This window comes from Geotrypetes seraphini, chromosome 14 (genome assembly GCF_902459505.1).
Source record: "Geotrypetes seraphini chromosome 14, aGeoSer1.1, whole genome shotgun sequence".
NCBI classification, from domain to species: domain Eukaryota; kingdom Metazoa; phylum Chordata; class Amphibia; order Gymnophiona; family Dermophiidae; genus Geotrypetes; species Geotrypetes seraphini.
Genome location: NC_047097.1, coordinates 57,817,908 through 57,826,783, shown reverse-complemented (window position 1 = coordinate 57,826,783; position 8,876 = coordinate 57,817,908).

Below are 8,876 nucleotides of genomic sequence, written 5' to 3'. Positions count from 1 at the left end.
TGTGTGCCTGCGTCCACTGTTTGCTCATCTGTTACTGACTTGTGGAGGTGACTCTCCTGTTTCTCACGACTGGTTGGTATATCACGCATATTACATATACATGTACACAGATTACACACACAGTATTTGCACGCCAGCTCCACAGCCTTCCTTCTCGTGCAACTTCCTGTTCCGCAGAGGCGAGTACATCAGAAGGCAGGCTGTGGAGCCTGCGCAAGCAGTGTGCATCAGTCCTGCTGCCCGCTGCCGGCGAAGGTTAGCTGTCTAAAAGGTGTGCAGCGGTGGGCTTGAGATATCAGAGTGCGGGGGGGGGGGGGCAGATCGCCTGGGCAGGAGAGGGAGAGATATGGGCCCGGGCCCTCCCATGACTGGCCCACCCGTGACTCTATGAGTGGCGGGAGCGGCGCAGAGCATTCAGCGTGACAGCTTGCGCTAAAAACCGCTATCGCAGTTTTATAAAAGGGGGAGGGGTGTTGCTAGGCACCTAGGTGCCGTTTATAGAATCAGGGCCAAAATGACAATGTTTGTCTCCAACTCGGAATCTATCTCCCCACCCACAACCCCTCCCACCCATCCAAGGATCCCTTGAAACTCCACATGAGCAATTTAATAGGCTTGTTCATTGGAGGAGGAGCCTAGCGGTTAGTGCAGCAGCTGGAACTGGGTTCAATCCCCATTGCAGTTCCTTGTGACTCTGGCAAGTCACCTAACCCTCCGTTGTCCCTGCTACAAAATAAGTATCTGTATATAATATGAAACCACAGAGAGGCTGTATCAAGTCCCACTCCCTTTCCTTGTGGCCTCGGCCATTCTCCCATTATAGCAAACAGGATGTTGGGCATGATTAAAAAGGGGATCACGAGTAGGTCGGAGGACGTCATAATGCCACTTTATAGAGCAATGGTCAGACCACACTTAGAATACTGTGTCCAACACTGGTCTCCATACCTCAAGAAGGATATAACTCTGCTGGAGAGGGTGCAGAGGCGAGCCACGAAACTAGTCAAAGGTATGGAGAATTTGAGCTACCAAGAAAGCCTCAGACTCTCCTTCAGTGATCACCTCAACTCCCTGGTAAAAAAATGCTTCTTTAGCCTCCATATGTTGAGGAAAGTAAGATCCTGCTTTCACCATTCTCATTTCGCCATCCTCGTTCAATCCACCATCCTCTCCAGCCTGGACTACTGCAACTCCCTCTATATATGCCTAACTAAGAAAAACCTCCACAGACTTCAACTAATTCAGAACGCCGCGGCCAAGCTTATTTTCGCAAAAGGCAAGTTTGATCACGTCTCCCCTCTCCTCTCCAAGCTTCACTGGCTCCCAGTATACTCCAGAGTCCTCTACAAATGTGCCTGCTTATCCTTCAAGATTCTACATGGCATCCTACCCCCCGTTATCCCACTCCTTTGGAATTCCTCTAACCCACTCTCCTCTAGATCCTCCCAAAAACTGAAACTATCTTTCCCATCTACAAAAGGTATATCCCGCGCAGGAAAACTTGGAACATCCCTCCCTTTTAGAACCACAGAACTCTGGAACAACCTCTCATCCCCGCTCAGAAATGTTAGCTCCTTCCAATCCTTCCGTAAACACCTGAAAACTTGGCTCTTTTCAAAAATCTAATCACCCCTCGTTCTCTAGTACCCTGTTCCCTCCCTATCTTCTTATTCCCTCTCCTATATTCATCTTTGTAGTTCCTTTCCTCCTAACCTCTGTAAACCGTGCCGAGCTCTGCGCTTGCGGAGATGATGCGGTATACAAACCTAAGGTTTAGTTTAGTTTAGTTTAGTTTAGAAAACTGGGACTATTCACCCTCGAAAAGAGAAGATTGAGAGGGGATTTGATAGAGACTTTTTAAATATTCAAAGGATTTGACATAATAGACCAGGAAGAAGCATTACTGACATTTTCAGACGTGACACGGACAAGAGGTCATAGCCTGAAACTGTGTGGCAGCAGGTTCAGGACGAATGTCAGGAAGTTCTGTTTCACACAGCGAGTGGTGGGCGCTTGGAATACTCTCCCAGAGGAGCTTGTGGCGGAGACTAGTGTTCAGGGTTTCAAGCGCAAGTTGGATGCACACCTTCTTGCAAATCATATCGGGGGATACGGGAAATCCGGGTCTCCAACAGGGAGCACCTAACTGGGCCTCCGCATGTGCGGATCGCTGGACTAGATGGACCTAGGTCTGATCCGGTGAAGGCGTTTCTTATGTTCTTATGTTCTTAATCAGCCATTTAGATATTTTATATAATTTGTGATTTAACAAAGGTGAACTATGAACAAGTGAAAGCGTGTGGTCGGTGTCACGTGTTAACAGCAGTGTACAGCCCACGCACGTGCTCTGCCCATAACTTACCCAGCCTGCAGTTAACGCATGAGTCAGTGCCCACCATGGTAATAGTTACCATGCCCATATGGCAACAGCAGACATCATTTGCATATTAACTGCATCACACACATTAGTGAAAGGGCCTTATCAATCCTGGAGTGCGTTTCATGTGTAATCTTTATTGAAGTACGAATATGTTTTTAGGTGCATTTTCCCGTTTGCTCTTATCTCAATAATACAATTAATAAACTAAGCTTTTTTTTTTGTGAATATCTCTTAGGATATTAAAGGCTTACTTTATTCCATTAAATGCAAGGAAATTCATTTTTATGTCACTGGGGTCATAACAAGGAAATATCCTTTGATGGGAAGCTGATCAGAATTTAGTTCCGAGTGGGTTTACTGAAAGGAGGAATCCCCAGTAGACAGAAGGGACGTCTGTTTCTTAGGGCGAGCATTTCCTGAATGGTTATAAGATACGCAGTTTACAACAAATGATATAAGAACAGACCATCATGCGATCCTTCCCCTCCTTCTCCCTCACTAGAATTGGAGAAGTGTGCTCATATGGCTAAGTGCCTTAGGAAGATTTTAAAAAGTTTACATTAATCCAGTGAAATGTAAGATTACTGTCTAGCAGATAGACTGATAAATGCAGAACATCAAAAACAGCTTCATTTACTTGTTTCAGTTTTCATGGGAAACTTAGATGAAGGCTCTCAGAAAACTATGTGTCATCTTATTTGATATATACTCCATTCACTCAGTTTCATTTTGACCTAGAGTATGAATGATGATAAGTATCCAGAATCTGTCAAATAACAGTTACTCTGTAAAAGATGATAGCAATGTGACATTGAAACTACCGTAAAACCTTGAATTGCAAGCAACTTGGTATGCAAGTGTTTTGCAAGACAAGCAAAACATTTGATTAAATTTTAACTTGATATACAAGCAATGTCTTGCAATACAAGTACATACAGTATACACGCATCACATCCCCCCAGCTGAGCTGATGGTTCTTCTCTCTCTGATGCTGCAGGAGTGTACTGACTGCTCTAAATGTGCGAGGTCTTGCAATAGAAGTACGTATAATATTTTGTATTAAAGTTTTGGGGTTGTGGAACAAATCATCTGCGTTTCCATTATTTCCTATGGGAAAATCTGCATTGATATACGAGTGCTTTGGATTGTAAGCATACTTCTGAAACGAATTATGCTCGCAAACTAAGGTTTTACTGTATACCCCACTATGTGGCAAAGTGGTTAAAGCTACAACCTCAGCACTCTGAGGTTGCAGGTTTAAACTAGAGAATGGCACAGGGACAAATTTTTCCCTGTCCCCGCGGGAACTCATTTTTCAGTCCCGGCAAATTCTTTTCCTGTCCCTGTCCCATTCCTGCAAGCTCTGTCCTCATCTGCACAAGCCTCAAACACTTTAAAATCCTAAGTAGCAACATTCTAGAGCTCAGATTGTGATGTCATAATGCCTCATTCCACCAATGCCTGAGCTCCGTCCTCATCTGCACAAGCCTCAAACACTTTAAAATCCTAAGTAGCAACATTCTAGAGCTCAGATTGTGATGTCATAATGCCTCATTCCACCAATGCCTAAGCTCCGTCCTCATCTGCACAAGCCTCAAACACTTTAAAATCCTAAGTAGCAACATTCTAGAGCTCAGATTGTGATGTCATAACGCCTCATTCCACCAATGCCTAAGCTCCGTCCTCATCTGCACAAGCCTCAAACACTTTAACATCATAAGTAGCAATATTCTAGAGCAGTGGTTCACAACCCTGTCCTGGAGGACCACTAGGCCAGTCGGGTTTTTGGGATAGTCCTCATGAATATGCATGGGACAGATCTGCATGCCTCTCACCTCCATTATATGCAAATCTCTATCATGCATATTCATTGGAGCTATCCCCCAAACCCGACTGGCCTGGTGGTCCTCCAGGACAGGCTTGGGAATCACTGTTCTAGAGCTCAGATTGTGATGCCATAATGCCTCATTCCACCAATGCCTAAGCTCCGTCCTCATCTGCATAAGCCTCAAACTCTTTAAAATCATAAGAGTCTGAGGCTTGTGCGGCTAAGGCAGAGCTTACAGGAATGGCTCAGGGACAGCGACAAAACTCATGGGGACGGGACAGGGAAATTGAGTTCCTGCGGGGACGGGGACACATTTGTCCCCGTGTCATTCTCTAGTTTAAACCCACACTGTTCCTTATGACCCATTAGATAGATTGTGAGCCAGCCAGGACATATAGGGAAACATGCTTGAGTACCTGAATAAATTCATGTAAACTGTTATGAGCTCCCCTGAGAGAACAGTATGGAAAATTGAATAATAAAAGTAAGAATGCAGTAGCCTTAAATAGTTGTGTTGTTGTTTTTTTTCTTCTTTACAGCCAATAATGTGATAAATTACAATTTGTTATAAATTAGACCAGAACTAATTTTATGGAGATTCAGATTACTTAACTGTCATGACAACTTTATGTGTTGCCAACATAATACATGGCATTTAGGACAGAAGGCAATAATGTTCAAAATTAACAACAGCATTTGGATAATTTCCATATATTTTGCCAGAGATAATTGATTGGTACTTTCCAGAAAAGATATTGAGATTCAGCCCAGGAACATTATTAAAAGATACCCTTCATAAATGAAATGAAGAAGGCGAGTTATGTGAGATAGAATAACTACCAAAAGAAAATAATTACCGTATACAGTGGTGCCTCACACAACGAACTTAATTGGTTCCAGGAGCAAGTTTGTTATGCGAAAAGTTCGTTATGTGAAACGCGTTTTCCCATAACAATACATGTTAAAAAAAATAATTCGTTCTGCAGCATAAAATATGCTAAGATGACATAAAAAAAGATAAATTTGTCAAAATGGTGAAAATGGTGGTCTTGCTGAGGCCAAACTCTTTGACGAGGTCACACTGTTTTACCCCACATTCACTCCTTCTAATTATTTCCCGTTTCATTTCAACAGAAATCACCTTCCTGCTTTTTTTAGAAGCCATGATATATAAAATAGATTGAGTTTATCTTAAAAGGACGACTGTATACAGTGAGAGAGGGCAGAGTCTCAGCGGCAAAAACTGGGACTTAACTTTTCTTTTTTTTTTTTTTTCTAGCATCGGGGAAGCGGCGAGAGTAGCTCCGCCCCCCCCCAACGCATCAGCAGTAGGCGCCGGGCCCCTCCATAAAAGGAGGCGAGCTGATGGTCCGCCACTGCACAGGGAGCCAGGCGAAGGGCTGTGAGAGAGGGCAGTTAAGCGCAGTGACTAACGACTGCCTGCAGTGCCTGCGCAGAAGGATGCAATACATCGGCAGCTCGGGCGACTTCGTTGTGTGAAACGAAGTTCGTTGTATGAATCAAGACATGAAGTTCGTTGTGTGCAGCGTTCGCTGTGCGAGGCGTTCGTTGTGTGAGGCACCACTGTATATTTTTTTGCTTCTTAATAAAGAAAAACCCAAAAACTTGGCTGTTTAAAGTTGATAGGAGTCAAACAACCCTCTTTGAAAGTACCATGATGAAGTACTGATTTGGGAATCATAACGCTGTTTTTGAATTCTGCAGGTCTTCTTTTTAAAGCATATATTTTTATTTTTTTAAATGTTGGTTTTATGTATTTTATATTTGAATGTTGCCTTAACATAGTAGATGACGGCAGATAACGACCCGAATGGTCCATCCAGTCTGCCCAACCTGTTTCAATTTAAATTTTTTTTTATTTTTATTTTTTTGTAATTTTTCTTCTTAGCTTTTTCTGGGCAAGAATCCAAAGCTTTACCCGGTACTGTGCTTGGGTTCCAACTGCCGAAATCTCCGTTAAGACTTACTCCAGCCCATCTACACCCTCCCAGCCATTGAAGCCCTCCCCTGCCCATCCTCCACCAAACGGCCATACGCAGACACAGACCGTGCAAGTCTGCCCAGTAACTGGCCTTGATAAATGTATATAATTAAAAAAAAATAAGTAAATAAAATTTGGCATAAAGGAAAGATATTTGGATCAACATAAAAAAAGGAGCTCTCCAGGTGGAAGATCCATCATCGACGCTCCATTAATATGCTCAGAGCTGGATGTATTTATTTCTGCTGAGTCTAGGTCTGAGCGCGGCTGCGGTCCCGCAGCTCCCATTACTTCCTTTCTGACAGCTTTTAAAATTTGTTTATGTTGGGAAAATAGGACAGCAGAGCTACAACAAGGTCTCTCCTTTTTATTTTTATTTTTTTATAGCACCTGGCATCAGAAAAATATTGTAGCAACTTTTCTTTATTTTTAAGCACTGGCTAGAAGTTTCTATGGAAAAGTCACTTTTAAAGGGCCAATGACACTTCTCCTGCCAGAAATCATTCACCCTCTAATTCCATAAAAAAAATCTATGTATAACAATTTTTATTGAAAGAATCAAATAATCAGTACAATAGGATAATACAAAAATACATTCAATACAATAAGAATTACAATAATATTTCATACAAATTTAAATCATTCTTAAAAATTTAATTTACATATGAATTAATTCAATCTTATCTACACCCCCCCTTAATTCCATCCCCTACCCACTATGTTCCCCTAAATGAAATCCCTCACCCTGGATGAAAGTTGACAAAAATAAAGAATTAAAATAAATAACTGGAATGTAATTATTAAACCTAATTTTCATAATAAATCATTGATAACCAAACTTCGTCCAAAATTGGTCGCATACCACAAATTGCACACACAATGGAGAGTTAGTGCCGAAAGTTAGCATTTTAATAAGCAATTATTGATGTTAATTAGAAACAGTTAAGGGTTATGGGCATATATATAGGTGCGGGACCCACACCTAAATTTTACCTGTGAGTCAAAAAAGAGGGTATGGGCAGATTGGGAACATTTCTGTAAATTATGCATGTAATTATAAAAGTAGGGCCTCCACGCCCAAATTTAGGCACAGACATTTGCATCATAGGAGCCAGCTTTTCAAAATGATTGGGGGTGCTCAGCTCATCACAAATTACCAAGTCCATATAAAGAAAATAAAGCATAGTGGGTTGTTTACACAACTGGCCATGAAAAGCATAGCAGGTGGTGCCACAGAGGGAAGGCTTAAGCTTATTTATGCAGGGGTATAAAAAAAACAGAAATGAATCTTGAAAATACATAGGGCTAGATTCACTACGCAAACCGATCGTGCACCGATCGGTTTGCGACCCCCAACCCAATTCATTAACCTCGTGGCCAATCACCTCTGATCCGATTCCGATCCGCGCATGCAAATGAGGGGAAATAGCATGCAAAACAGGAAGGGCCTCGATTCACTAACAAAAAGCAGGCACACCGACTGGGCTGGCCAATCCCAAAACAAGCGACTGCTCAGGACCAGTCACTTGTGTAAAAACCTTGCTCTCTGCCCCAATTCTCCTGCTCTGGCCGCCCTGCTCTCTGCCTCGAATCTCTCCAGCCACCCCGACTCTCCTACTCTTCCCCGCACTGCGAGCCCGTGGTTTTAACCCGCGGGTTTAAAGAGGGTTAAAACCACAGGCTCGCAAAAAAGTTTTTTTGCTGCTCTGCCAGGTACGGAGGGCCGGCACATGTGCAGACCATCTATAGATGGTCTGCGCATGCATCAGGATCACTAGAGAGCGATCCCGGCAGTTGGTTGGGGGCGTGATTCCGATTGCCCTCATTTGTATGAGGGCGATTCGTGAATCAGCCCCCCCCCCCCGGACTGGATTGTTCACAGATCAGATCAGATCCATGCCCGTAGTGAATCTAGCCCATAGATATTGAGGAGAGAGGCAAAGTAATCCTGTTTGGAAGAAATGCAAACATTGCAGACAAACACTGGTATCTGACTGTTTTTAGGGCCATATTTTGATTAAAATTTTAATCACAATTAATTGTGAAAGTAAAGGTATGATCATTTTTTTCCTACTGCAGCTACTAGTAACTCTGGGCAATCATAAGAACATAAGAATTGCCGCTGCTGGGTCCATCATGCCCAGAAGTCCGCTCCCTCAGTTACCATTTAGTCAAAGACCAGTGCTCTAAATGAGTCCAGCCTCACCTGCGTACGTTCCAGTTTAGCAGGAACTTGTTCAACTTTGTCTTGAATCCCTGGAGGGTGTTTTCCCCTATAACAGACTCCAGAAGAGCGTTCCAGTTTTCTACCACTCTCTAGGTGAAGAAGAACTTCCTTACGTTCCTACGGAATCTATCCCCTTTCAGCTTTAGAGAGTGCCCTCTCATTCTCCCTACCTTGGAGAGGGTGAACAACCTGTCTATCTACTTTATCTTGAGTCCTTGGAGGGTGTTTTCCCCTATAACAGACTCCAGAAGAGCGTTCCAGTTTTCTACCACTCTCTAGGTGAAGAAGAACTTCCTTACATTTGTACGGAATCGATCCCCTTTTAACTTTAGAGAGTGCCCTCTCGTTCTCTCTACCTTGGAGAGGGTGAACAACCTGTCTTTATCTACTTTGTCTTGAGTCCTGGAGGGTGTTTTCCCCTATAACAGACTCCAGAAGA